Genomic DNA, 13,404 nt, shown 5'->3' with positions numbered 1-13,404 from the left:
CAATCCCTGGTTGGGGAACTAAGATCCCACGTGCCAGGAATTCTTCTTTTTCACTGGCATATTTCAGTTTTGTTTTTTTTTTTTAGAAGGATTTTTTAAAATTTATTTATTTATTTTATATTTATTTTGGGCTGTGTTGGGTCTTCATTTCTGTGCAAGGGCTTTCTCCAGTTGCGGTGAGCAGGGGCCACTCTTCATCGTGGTGTGCGGGCCTCTCACTGTCGTGGCCTCTCCTGTTGTGGAGCACAGGCTCCAGACACGCAGGCTCAGTCGTTGTGGCTCACGGGCCTAGCCGCTCCGCGGCACGTGGGATCTTCCCGGACCGGGGCACAAACCCGTGTCCCCTGCATTGGCAGGCGGATTCTTAACCACTGCGCCACCAGGGAAGCCCCATATTTCAGTTTTGAATAAGCAGTGTGCCCTTGTATTTGTAATCATTTTGTTACTGAACCAAAAGGGTCCTCTCACCCACACGCAGTAAAGTCAATCTACTGACATCCTGTTGTGGTAAAGGAAAGTGTAGCGTTTGTTGTAGGGCACCAAGCAAGGAATCTGGGACAGCTAGTGCTCAAAAAGCCTGGACTCCCTGATGGGTTTCAAGAAAACATTTTTAAAGACCAAGTGAGGGAGGGGAGTTGCAGGGTATGGAATCAGCTCATGCACAGTTCTCTGATTGGTAGATAATGAGGTAACAGGGTAGTGTCACGGGGTTAACATTAACAGTCCTTAGGCTCCAGTAGGCCTGGGGGCTATATGTGCCCATGGTCATCAAGTAGTTAACATCTTCCATTTGGTGGGTTTTTTAGCATCTGTAAAACAACTCAGGAAATGTGCGACAGATACTGTTATCTAGGTACTTCAGAGAGGAGGTAAAGCAGAGGATGTGGGGAGGGGTCTGTCCCAGGAAGGCCCCATACAGTTCTGCTCGTTACAATTCCCCCCTTTTCTCTGATACGCCTCATTCGTGAGGAGAACAGGGTGACAACTGCTCTTTTACTTCTTGCTGAATGGGGGCAAAGTCAGTTTTTCAGGATTAGAGGAGAGAAAGTCATTGACTTTCATTTCAAAGAATTCTTGAGTCCCAAGCTTAGCATCAACATTTTGTATTACGAAAATACATTACCTCTGTTTTTGATGGCTTTGTCATAGCAGCTGGACAGACATTTGAAAACTAATAGAGATATTACAATTAGAATAATGATCAAAATACATCCTTGTAGCATTTCCCAAAGGAGTGTTCCTAGTTCAGATGGCAACCAGAACAATAAGTTATGGAGCGGGTCCTCTCTACGAATCTCTTGTAATCAAGCAGACTTTTGAATTATTCTATTTTTCTGGGTATCAGTCTCTCCTGGGATATTAATATATATCTAAAGAATCTAGTGCCTTCTGCTGGGAGACTATAGCTTGAGCTATGTTGTTTGTCACTACTATTTGTTTGTCACTACTATTTAGTCACTTTGTCACTAAAGTAAGAGAAAGGTTTCATAGTTACAAGAGGAGACCTTCAGACAATAAGGTTGCAGTTGGCAGCTGCTAGCAGATATTGTTTTGCGGATGGCTGGTGGTGTTCTTAAATCTGATACAGTTTGGAAAATTCAAGTTCTCAGCAATACATGAAAGCGCTTGAAATCACATCCACCTAGTTTTACATTGGATGACTGAACCATAGCTACCCCCATTTTGACTCTTAAATGCATTCCCCTCCTCAATCACCAAAGCAGATGTACAATGTATGTTTAGTAAGCCACAAAACAGGCCACTCTGGTCAGTAAAATTTAAGTTAAACCATGATTAGATTAAAATTCCTGAGAGCTGAGGTAGATCATCTACATCTCAAAGGCACAGGAAGAGAAATACCAATTCCTTTCATTCATGGGAGCAAAAATACCCACTAGGAGACTACAAGATGAACAGAGCTCTGGTCACCCATCCTTAATTATTCACAGCCAAATAGCAAACCAATGCAATGCAGAACGGTCTCTCAGGTTCACAGTTCCCTAGGCCCAGAAAGGGAAATTCCCAACCAGTGCTCCACTATAGGCAAAGCCAGTGCAATAAAGAAGAATACCTTAACAGAGCTCAAAGACTGTAGATGTCTCAACCAGCCAATGGCAGTACTGATACACACACACACAAACAACAAATATTGTCCCACAAACAAAAGATCAGACAAGGTGTAGCCCAAAAATTCCACTTCCACTCCCAGATGCAGGCTTCCAGAGTGGCCTGGCTCCTCAAAGAGAATAGACCCAGAGTGTCTTGCAAGGAGCCCAGAATGGCTGACTCCCTAAAAAGGAAGTGAGCCGAGATGGTGTGGGTAGAATTTTCCCAGCCCGAGCAAGCCAGAGTGGCTCTCCCCAAAACAATACACACAAAAACACAAACAACAAATAAGGTATGGTCACACAGATAGAAAATCAGAGGAGGTGTAGTCCAAAATTCTACTCCCACTCCCAGACGGAGGCCTCCAAACAGATTGGCCCAGCTCTTGAAAGAGAACGGACCCAGAGTGGGTCACAATGAGCCCAGAGTGGCTCATTTCCTACAAGGGAATGAGCCCAGATGGAGTGGAGAGAAATTCCCAGCCTGCACAAGCTGGAGCAACTCAGCCCCAAGTGATGCAGAACGTGGACGGTAGCTCAGAACATTTCTCAACTCCAAAAAGCCTCATGCTGGGTGGCCAGCACTGTCAGGAAGAGTGCGTTTGAGTTCCCCAGAGCAAACTGAGCTCCGGCAGCTGCTGGGGACTCAAGGGTCTGCCACTGGCTGGAGTCAGCCTGCCATGGGCACAGACTCCTGGGCTGGCTCACCAAAATTGTTACCAAATGCAAGTTTGTGTGCCTAACAGTGAGGCCAAACAAACTAAAACATCAGAGTTTGGAGAAGAGAAAGTTTATTGTAGGGCCAAGCAAGGAGAATGTATAGCTCGTGCTAAAAAAAAAAAAAAAAAAAAAGAGGAACTCTCTGATGGGTTGTTTTTTTTTTTTAAGGCTCTTTTATTTTTTTAAATTTATTTATTTTTGGCTGTGTTGGGTCTTTGTTTCTGTGCGTGGGCTTTCTCCAGTTGCGGAGAGCAGGGGCCACTCCTCATCGCATTGCACAGGCCTCTCACTATCACGGCCTCTCTTGTTGCGGAGCACAGGCTCCAGACGCGCAGGCTCAGTAGTTGTGGCTCACGGGCCCAGTTGCTCCGCGGCATGTGGGATCCTCCCAGACCAGGGCTCGAACCCGCGTCCCCTGCACGGGCAGGCAGATTCCCAACCACTGTGCCACCAGGGAAGCCCTTCTCTGATGGTTTTTGGGGAGAATTTTTATAGGCAAAATTTGGGGTGAGGGCTGCAAGGTGTATGACTTACTTCTGATTGGTTGCTGGTGACGTAATGAAACAGGAGGGAAGGGGGCAGGGCACAACCTTTAAAAGAATGACATAGCCGTAGGACATGACAAAACTGCTTAGAACTAACTAGATTAAAGATGGCGGGATATTCGACTTCCAGTAGACCTTGAGCCTCATTATATGCTCACTGTAATGCATAAGATAAATGACACACCCACCAGGGTCATGACAGTTCAGAGCTAACCATAAAAAGCCAAAAGTGGCCCAGCTTAGATCAATTCAGAGGACAGACTGGTGGTTGCCAGGGCTGGGGGGAAGAGACAATGGGGAGAAACTGCTTAATGGTACATGGCTTTACTTTGGACTGATGGAAATGATCTGTAACTAGATAGAGGGGGTGGTGGCACAACACTGTGAATGTACTAAATGTCACTGAACTGTATACTTTAAAATGGTTAATTTTATGTGATGTGAATTGTACTTCAATTAACAACTATAAAAAAATCAATATCCAAGAAAGGAGCAATTTTCAGGATAAATAAATAAATAAAGGCAAAAGTGGGCAGTGACCCAATTCCTGGAAATCCCTGCCCCCCCCCCCCCCCCCGCTGAAATAGTTGGAATAATCCTCCCATTCATTAGCCTATGAAGTTACCAAGCCCATAAAAACTAACCACACCATATTTTGGGGCCTCTGGCCTTCTGAGATGGCCCACACTCTGTCTGTGGAGTGTGTTTCTCTCTACATAAATCCACTTCTTACCTATCACTTTGTCTCTGACTGAATTCTTTCTGTGATGAGACATCAAGAACCTGAGCTTCGTTAAGTCCTGAGACCAAGTGTGTGATCTCAATTGAAAAAACCATAGGTTCAAGTCCCAATCGGAGTTGCACGGTTTCGGCAACAGGACAGTGTTCCGGGAATCTTGGGCTCAGTCTGAAGTTACCATCCTCCACCTGGATGGGGGCCTTAGTTCCTGCAAAACTCAAAGATACTGTTATGTATATTCCTTCAGGAGGAACCAGGACCTTGCCCGGTTCCTGCACTATAGTTTCTTAACTGCTCCTCCTTTGTTTCTGCATTCCCTCACTCCCCTGATTAGTTAAGTGTTTGAATCTGCTCTTTGGAACTCAGTGAAGGTCTAGGAGGCTGAAGCATTTTTTCTGCAAACAAGAAAGGGACACAGAAAGGATGTGCACCGGGTCGGCCCCCCAGGGTCCTGTTCATTTCACTTTTCTTTTAGAAACATCTCCTTGTAGTTTGTTCTTTCTTTACTCTTTTCTCAGCTGTGATGGGAAGGAGAGACTCCTACTTATGTTTTGGTTTTGTATGGGAGGAAAAATAGTTTTCCCTCTACCCTTCTAGGGTCTTGGTTGAGACACCTGCCCCCCGTCCCCCCACCACCCAGCCCCATAATAAAAGACAGATTAACAGTAGAAAAACAAACAGAATTTTGATAACATATATACCTCCTGTACACGCGGGAAATACCCAGGAAAACTGAGTGGCTCCCTGAAATGGTGCATCACCTTAAACACTATATTCTGCTAAAGACAGAAGAAAGATTTTGGAAGTGGAGGAGCCAGTTATGGCAGGTTATCAGGAAAAGCACATTAAAGGGTAAGGTTGTTATGCAGATTTAAGTCTGTGTCTTCTCCATTGATAAGAATTTCTTGTGATTTAGAGTGATCCTTCTCTTCCTGGTATATATAGCTAGATACCCATATAAATGGGAATTTCCCTTCTAAATGTAAATTTCCCTTTCCAAGAGAAAATTCTGCTTAGTTTTCAGAGCTTTTCCAGTATCTGCTGTTTCTAAAAAATAAGCACCTCAAGATAATCCTTAAGCCAGAGAGGCATATTTTGGGGTGGCATATTCTGCTCCCTTCTCAACCAATTACAAAGAGCCACCTAGGCTTTTCTAAAATAATGCAAATACTTAACCTATAGCCAATCAAATAATTTCCTTGCTTTGCTTCCATCTTTTCTCTTAAAAAGTCTTTCGCCAAGTTCCTATTTGTGGACCACTCCTAATCACTTCCAGTTTGGTGTGGCCCAACTGGAATTGATTTTTGCTCAAATGAACTTTTAAAAAACTTTAATATGCCTCAGTTTATCTTTTAACAGTTTTTTTGTGTGCAAATGAAGGTATAGGGATTCAGAATGAGCCTCCCCAAAATGTGCCCTTTTGTGTGAGAATTATTTTAAGCTAAAGGCAATTGAAACCGACCCTGCTGGGCCCTCCTGGGTATAAAAGCTTTTCCATGTCCCTTGTTTTTTGTTTGTAGGGAAAAAGCTTCAGCCTCCTAGAACTTCTCTAGTTCCAAAGCGCAGATGCAAGCAGTTTTTAATTAGGGAAGTGAGGGAATGCAGAAATAAAGCAAAGCAGTCAAGAAACAGTAGCTCAGTGATAAAAAAAAAAACAGTCCTAGCTCCTCCTCAAGGGATATACATAGCAATATGACACATATCTTTGAGTTCTTCTGCAGAAACTGATGCCAAAAACTCAGCCTTTGTGCACGGGTGCTGAGTCAAATCTTGGAGACAAAGTTTTGGGTGAAGTAGTAAAGAATAGCTTCATTGCTTTGCTGGGCAAAGGGGGACACAGCAGGCTCATGCCCCTGAAAAACTGTGTGTCGCAACCCAGGAGGATTTGGTAAGGAGTTTTATAGCAATGTTTCAATGGCAGGGTTGCTGATAAGATTAAGGTGTGTGCAGCGCCTGCACTCCTTTAATCTGGCCTCAGGTGGTCTCTGGATAAGCTTCTCTGGTTCTTGAGGCTATCAAACCATGAATTTCTCTCTGGAATGAGGTTTGCTTCATCAAGTAGTTCATCTTCCATTTGTTGGGGGTTTTAGTTCTGTAGAAGAGCTCAAAGATACTGTTATGTGTATCCCTTGAGGTGGAACCAGGACTCTGCCCCAAGGCTGCACTATTGTTTCTTGTCTGCTCCTCCCTTATCTCTGCATCCCCTCCCTTCCCTGATTAGCAACTGTTTGAATCTGCCCTTTGGAACTCAGGGAAGGTCATGGAGGCTAGAGTCTATTCCCTACAAACAAGGAACAGACAGGACACAGAAAGGGTTCTTTGCCCATGAGCCCCACAGGGTCCTGCTTGGTTTCAAAACTAAGGTCCCGGGCTTCCCTGGTGGCGCAGTGGTTGAGAGTCCGCCTGTCGATGCAGGGGACACGGGTTCGTGCCCCAGTCCGGGAAGATCCCACATGCCGCGGAGCGGCTAGGCCCGTGAGCCATGGCTGCTGAGCCTGCGCGTCCGGAGCCTGTGCTCCGCAACGGGAAAGTCCACAACAGTGAAAGGTCCGCATACCACAAAAAAAAAGAAAAACAAAAAAACAACCTAAGGTCCCAGGACTTCCCTGGTGGCGCAGTGGTTAAGAATCTGCCTACCAGTGCAGGGGACATAGGTTCAATCCCTGGTCCGGGAAGATCCCACATGCCGCTAGAGCAATTAAGCCCGTGCACCACAACTACTGAGCCTGTGCTCTAGAGCCCACGAGCCACAACTACTGAAGCCCGCGCACCTAGAGCCGGTGCCCCGCAACAAGAGAAGCCACCGCAATGAGAAGCCCGCGCACCACAATGAAGCGTAGGCCCTGCTTGCTGCAGTAGAGAAAGCCCACACGCAGCAACAAAGACCCAAGGCAGCCAAAAAACAAAAAAAACTAAGGTCCTCGTGGAAGACGGTAACTTCATGCTGAGCACAAGATTCCTGGAAGGCTTCCTTATTATCTCACCATCCACCAATCAGAAGAAAGTCACACACCATACAGCCTTCACCCCAAATTTTGCTTATAAAAACTTTTCCCCCCAAATTGAAACTGGACAACCCAGTGTATCCTATTCCTAGGGTAAGGTAAGCTGGCTAAAACTGAGTTGGAGGATTGTGATTGGTGTATGTTAGGTTACCTTGACAGGTGTTTTCTGTAAGTGCAGGCTGCCTTAGGTTTAGATGTGAGGTGTGGGCTGGGCCAGTGGGACAGCCTCCATATTAAGGGTCCTGATACGTAAATTAACTTTATTAATCCCACCCCACTTTGATCACACTTTCAGTTGTACTAAGAGTGTTGATCAAACTTAAAATACTGGCATGACTCTGAGCTACCGCTTCTGTTTGATATTGGAATCAGGTTGGCTCTCTGACTGAACCCATAGGTTAGGATATTGAGGTCTCCGTAGAGTAGTTAGCTGTTTCCTTAATCCCATTTTTGGCGTTCTAGATGAAGGGAGGACATTTGTGTCGGAGATCATTTGTCTGGTCTCCCACAGCTGACACATGCATTTAAAGCTTTTGAGAGAACGTAGACCACCAGGGAGACTATTATAACGACTATAAGCAGAGTAATTCCCAACATTTGGAGGGCACTCAAAAACCACAGTCCCCATGACCCAACATAGATCAAATAAATCAAAGAAAGGCCGCATTGAAGGAGACATTTTTGTGAGCAAAGTGGCTTTTTTAGTTATGTTAGGTAACTGAATTTCAACCTTCCCAGAAGTGTTAATCCAAGTGCAGCAAGTGGTGTTGGCTATGGCACAGACACTCCTTGCTTAGCTAAAAGACGATCAAGGGCTTTCCTATTACAAGAACAACTTTGGCCAGAGAATCTAGGGATTTTGGTTGGGCAGCTACTGTTTTAGCAGTGGATTCTGTGATCACACTGACTCCTAGTCTGGGAAACGGGGATCTGCCAAAGGAAGAAAATTTTGAGTCATGAATGCCTCCTGGTAATTCCCATTTGATCTGTAATGTAGGTAGATAGGTGCAGCCCATCGTGAAGCCTTGATTTGATTGTGGGCAGTCGGAGACATAAAGAGTTAGCTCAGACCGCAGCTTCTCACCACCTCCCAATTATTTAAACATTGAGCTTCCCATGCATGAGGGGGTACTATCATCCACAGATATGATAAACCTGGGAGAAGCAAAAGTGGCACCACCAAAAGAGGTATTCCCATGATGGAGAATATTGGAATAGGAGTGCAGAGTGATCAGCCAAGCCCTGGAGGTCAGATGATTTATGATTTAAGAGTTAAGGGTCTTGGGCTTCCCTGGTGGCGCAGTGGTTGAGAGTCCGCCTGCCAATGCAGGGGACGTGGGTTCGTGCCCCAGTCCAGGAGGATCCCACATGCTGCGGAGCGGTTGGGCCCGTGAGCCATGGCCACTGGGCCTGCGCGTCCGGAGCCTGTGCTCCGCAACGGGAGAGGCCACAACAGTGAGGGGCCCGTGTACCACAAAAAAAAAATATTAAAAAAAAAAAAAAAGAGTTAAGGGTCTGTAGACTGCACAGAGAATATTGTTCTGATTTCTCTTTGTACTAGTTGTTAACTGGACCAGAGAAATTGATTTGCAGGGTCAGGGTTAGGAGTCTAACAGGATAGAGAGGGTGCCTCATTTGGCCAGAGAAACTGAGGCATTAAAAATCATGGAGAAGGGCTTCCCTGGTGGCGCAGTGGTTGCGCGTCCGCCTGCCAATGCAGGGGAACCGGGTTCGCGCCCCGGTCTGGGAGGATCCCACATGCCGTGGAGCGGCTGGGCCCGTGAGCCATGGCCGCTGAGCCTGCGCGACAGGCTCCGCAACAGGAGAGGCCACAACAGAGGGAGGCCCGCATACCACAAAAAAAAAAAAAAAAGAAATCATGGAGAAGTTTGTAACAGGCACAACTACAGGATCACCAGCATCATAGACCAAGTGGGGTCTTCAGTGGGAAACTTAATAATCAGATAGGTCTCCCCCTTTGCAAGAGCCCCAGAAATACAGATGATAACATTATCTTTACAAGTGATAATAGAAAGAATGGTGAAGCAGGTACAAAATGGAGAAGGTGTTTCATGTTGAGAGTGGAAGGGACCAGGATTCTTGTTTGTTCCAATGTCTCGGGTGTAAGCAGTCTACACGACATCAGGCAGTTTCCCATTCTAGTAAGCTTGATTGTGAGGTCTCCAGCACTTGTACAGAACCAGATGTCAGGTGGAGCCTTTTTCAGCTGTGAAATGTACTCGCAAGGTTTGACACCTGGTAATTTGGCAGAAGTATCAGTGGTCAAGAATTCTTTGTAGGGCCTTGCCATGAGTCTCATTCTGCAAAAGCATCAAAGTAAAACAATAACTTTCTGTTAGTGACAAAAGACTTAAAAATGCCCATGGATAAAAATCTGATGAGAATTCATTTGATAAGGAAATGTAGTTAATTCTGTGGCATACAATAATTTAGGATAATTGAACAAATAAGAGTATTGACAAATTTCTAACACCATAAAACAATTTCTGTAATACCTATATTAGTAACATATATCCATACACATATACCCTAAGAAGATTTATCATCACTTGTTATTTGACAATGTTTCTCATATAATCTAACATACCAAATAAACGTAATTAGTTTAACATCTCTCCTTTACAACCTGAGAGACAAATCTCTTGAGAATTCCGGGGGATGTCTGGGAAATCTTAAAGTTACTTTGAGGTTAAAAAGACTCCATTTAGAAGTTGATTTTGGGGGCACTTCCCTGGTGGCGCAGTGGTTAAGACTTCGCCTGCCAATGCAGGGGACACAGGTTTGAGCCCTGGTCTGGGAAGATCCCACATGCCACGGAGCAGCTAAGCCCATGTGCCACAACTACTGAGCCTGTGCGCCACAACTACTGAAGCCCACGTGCCTAGAGCCTGTGCTGTGCAACAAGAGAAGCCACCACAATGAGAAGCCTATGTACCACAACGAAGAGTAGCCCTGCTCACCACAAATAGAGAAAGCCCACGTGCAGCAACGAAGACCCAAAGCAGCCAAAAATAAATTAAAATTTTAAAAAATAAAAGATGAATTTGATTTTGGGAATTGGAATTGTAAAGATGGCAAAAGGTTTGAACATTTGCCTAAATAGGGTCACAGATCATTGTGAAATAATAATTATCTATTTAACTAGAGTGACAATAAAAGATTTTAAAGGCCAGGGACTTTCCTGGTGGTCCAGTTGTTAAGACTGCACACTTCCACTGCAGGGGGTGCATGCACATTCGATCCCTGGTTGGGGAACTAAGATCCTGGATGTCACACAGTGCAGCCAAAAAAAAAGATTTTAAATGCCAGTGAAGAAGGTTATAGTTATGAGCAAATCTTTTAATATTGAGAAGACTGGGTTTTCTTAAGTAATTAAAGATCTGATAAAGACAACATGAAACACAGGAAATTATTTTGGTAAGACTCAAAATCTTTGCTTTCCAAGTAGTTTACCCAAAGGGTTAAAAAAGAAAAAAACTTTCCCAATTTCTTATCAAGAGCAGACCAATAGTGCAATAAAAGTTCTTTTTTTTAACAGATAGAAAATCAAATTTTAATTTTGTACCAGTTTACTTGTGATATTAACATTAAAAAAAAACCTAAAATAAATCCATCCCAATCTTAGCCACACTTTCCAGCTTGACCACACTTAAAATTACTTTCCCAAGAATCCTTTCCCACAAACATTCTACAACTTTTTTACATCCATTCAAATTTTTTCCTAATTTTTTCTCTTTCTTACTCTAGAACAATCATTTTACTTTAGGACAAAATTACTCTTTTTTTCCTAACAAAAACACATCTCCATACCTTGCATAGAGATGTTTCCCTTGTTATTTCTAGTAGTCTTGGCTTCATGTTTTTAATTATAATTCTTACCCTTAGAATCCCTTAATTCCTAGTGAAAACTAAAAAGTAAGCAATTGTGGACTGTGTTGCACTAGCATTTTGTGGACTGGCAAATATACAAAAAACATTTCATAATTTTTAGAAGTATATTCCTCCTCATAGTAAAAGTTTTCAATGTGGCAAAAACCATGTTTACTAAGTGACCCAAATATCTTTAGTTCCTCTGTAAAAGGAAGCCAAAAGCAGATAAACCTATGTTCAGTAATTAATGTTTCAGTATTTTATCTAATTTGGAAATGATCCAGATATTCAATGAATATCCATCATTTAAGTTTAGTATAACATTAAGGGTTTTGTGTTTTGTTTTGTTTTGTTTTTGCGGTACGCGGGCCTCTCACTGCTGTGGCCTCTCCCGTCGCGGAGCACAGGCTCCGGACGCGCAGGCCCAGTGGCCATGGCTCACGGGACCAGCCGCTCCGCGGCATGTGGGATCCTCCCGGACCGGGGCACGAACCCGTATCCCCTGCATCGGCAGGAGGACTCTCAAGCAGTGCGCCACCAGGGAAGCCCTAATATTAAGGTTTTCAGTTACCAAAAAGATTTTGGAAACTATTTTTAAGTAGATGTATCATAAAACATAATTATTGTTGAAAACTTCATTTATAAACTTGTACCTTATCTCTATTTATTTGTTCTTAACAATTTTGTTTAAATTGCTAACCATCACCTTAAGTTATCTTCCTTGCTGACAAATTCTGTAACAGAGATAACATGAGCTTATTTGACTTTTAGTAAACCTAGGTAGAATAAAAGTGTTACTGAACCAAATGTGGGTCTGCTAGCTCAGGTGCAGTAATGCCAGTCTGATCTTGGAGAAGCAGCAGTGAGTGGTGGTGTGAAGTGAGATTTTAATGCCCTGCCCAGGAATTGAACCTGGGTAGCCTGGATGAAAACCAGGAATCCTAGCCACCACACCCCCTGTCTCTTGCGCCCAGTGAAAAATGCATTTCTCACGGAGGCAAAACTGTAAAAACAGGTACAAAGTTTATTATTGGAGACATAGCACAACAACAAGTGGGAGAGCACACAGAGAAACAGTTTGTTTAGTTATGATAGAAGCAAGGCAGAGATGCACACCTGGAGAGATAGGGTGTGGGCATCCTCCCTAATGAGGAAGAGTGCAGTAAAGAGGCAGTTAAATCGTTTATATAGGGCAGTTCTTCCGGGTCTTTGTTTACCTTTGGCCAATTATCTGGTTTCTTTTTCCACACCTACCCTGCCCTAGGACCCTCCCCAACATGCATGTGCAACTTTTTTCCAAGATGGATTTCAGCCCAGAGGCCTGTGGAATGGCCTTAGCATCACATATTATGGGGTGGTGCCCCCTTCTTTTTGACCCCAAGGAGCCTTTCTGTGCATGTGCAGTGTTTCCCTTGCCCCAAGGATAGGAAATGTATGACCTCTTGAGCTTTTAACAGGGTTTAGTCCCACTCTGTCCCTGCCATACAAATGTCCAATGTCCAGTTATTTACCCTATTTCTGTTGCCGTTTTTTTTATCATGGTGCATATCTCGAAATATAGACAGGAGTCATAAATATGTAGTCCTGGAGCTGTCTGTCTTTTGCTTCAGGAAATGTAAACAGGGGGCTGGTAATGAATGTCCGGCCTGGAGCCCATCTTCTTCTCACCCCAGGAAGTGTGAACAGGAGGCCAGTTGTAAATGTCTAGCCTGGAGCCCATCTATCTCCTGCCTCAAATCTACTACTGACATCAGGTTGTGGTAAAGTGCAGTGTTTATTGCAGGGCGGCAAGCAAGGAGTTCAGGACAGCTAGTGCTCAAAAAGCCCACACTCCTCATTGGGTTTCAGCAAAGTATTTTTAAAGGCAAGGTGAGGGAGTAGAGTCCCAGGGTATGTGATAAGCTTGTGCACAATTCTCTAATTGGCAGTGGTGAGGTAACAGGACAGTGTCACAGGGGTTAACATTATCAATCTTTAGATGCCAATAGGTCTGGAAGCTACTGCTTATGATCATCAAGTAGCTAATTTCTTCCATTTGGTGGTGGTTTTAGCAGCTGTAAAACAACTCAGGAAATGCACATCATATACTATTATCTAGGCACTTCAGGAAGGAGCTAAAAGCAGAGGATATGGTGGAGGGGTCTGTCCCAAAAAGGCCCCATAGTGTCCTGCTGAGTTGTAAAAGTATTATATTTAACGCTGATACCTCTAAAGACATGCCTGTTTTAATCAAACTGTTGCAGGAAGGGGGATCCCTTCCAGGGCCCGAGAGTGGGCTCTTATCTAATGCGGGAGTCCAGCTCCTGCAGGTCCAGGAATACCCGAGGGATGGACAGCGTCGGCGAGGGAAAGTTAAATAAATCAATAACACTGTGTATGTACAAGCATGATCTCTCTCT

General features: G+C 44.1%; 1 protein-coding gene and 1 long non-coding RNA gene across 2 annotated transcripts in view; one reads left to right on the top strand and one right to left on the bottom strand.

Annotated features, from left to right (window-relative positions):
* The window catches only part of LOC112062432 (low affinity immunoglobulin gamma Fc region receptor II-like), a 41,931-nt gene that overhangs the window by 8,976 nt on the left and 19,551 nt on the right, over nt 1-13,404 (top strand). The gene's annotated exons all lie outside the window — the stretch shown is intronic.
* LOC112062433 (uncharacterized) overlaps nt 8,709-13,404 on the bottom strand; it is a 27,441-nt gene continuing 22,745 nt past the window's right edge. The window contains exon 3 of the long non-coding RNA XR_002890729.3: nt 8,709-9,435. This is a non-coding gene — a long non-coding RNA (uncharacterized lncRNA). The remainder of the gene's footprint in view (nt 9,436-13,404) is intronic.

This window comes from Physeter macrocephalus, chromosome 4 (assembly GCF_002837175.3).
Source record: "Physeter macrocephalus isolate SW-GA chromosome 4, ASM283717v5, whole genome shotgun sequence".
NCBI classification, from domain to species: domain Eukaryota; kingdom Metazoa; phylum Chordata; class Mammalia; order Artiodactyla; family Physeteridae; genus Physeter; species Physeter macrocephalus.
The sequence above is the reverse complement of the archived record's forward strand: the minus strand, read 5'-3'. Positions and strand labels throughout refer to the sequence as shown.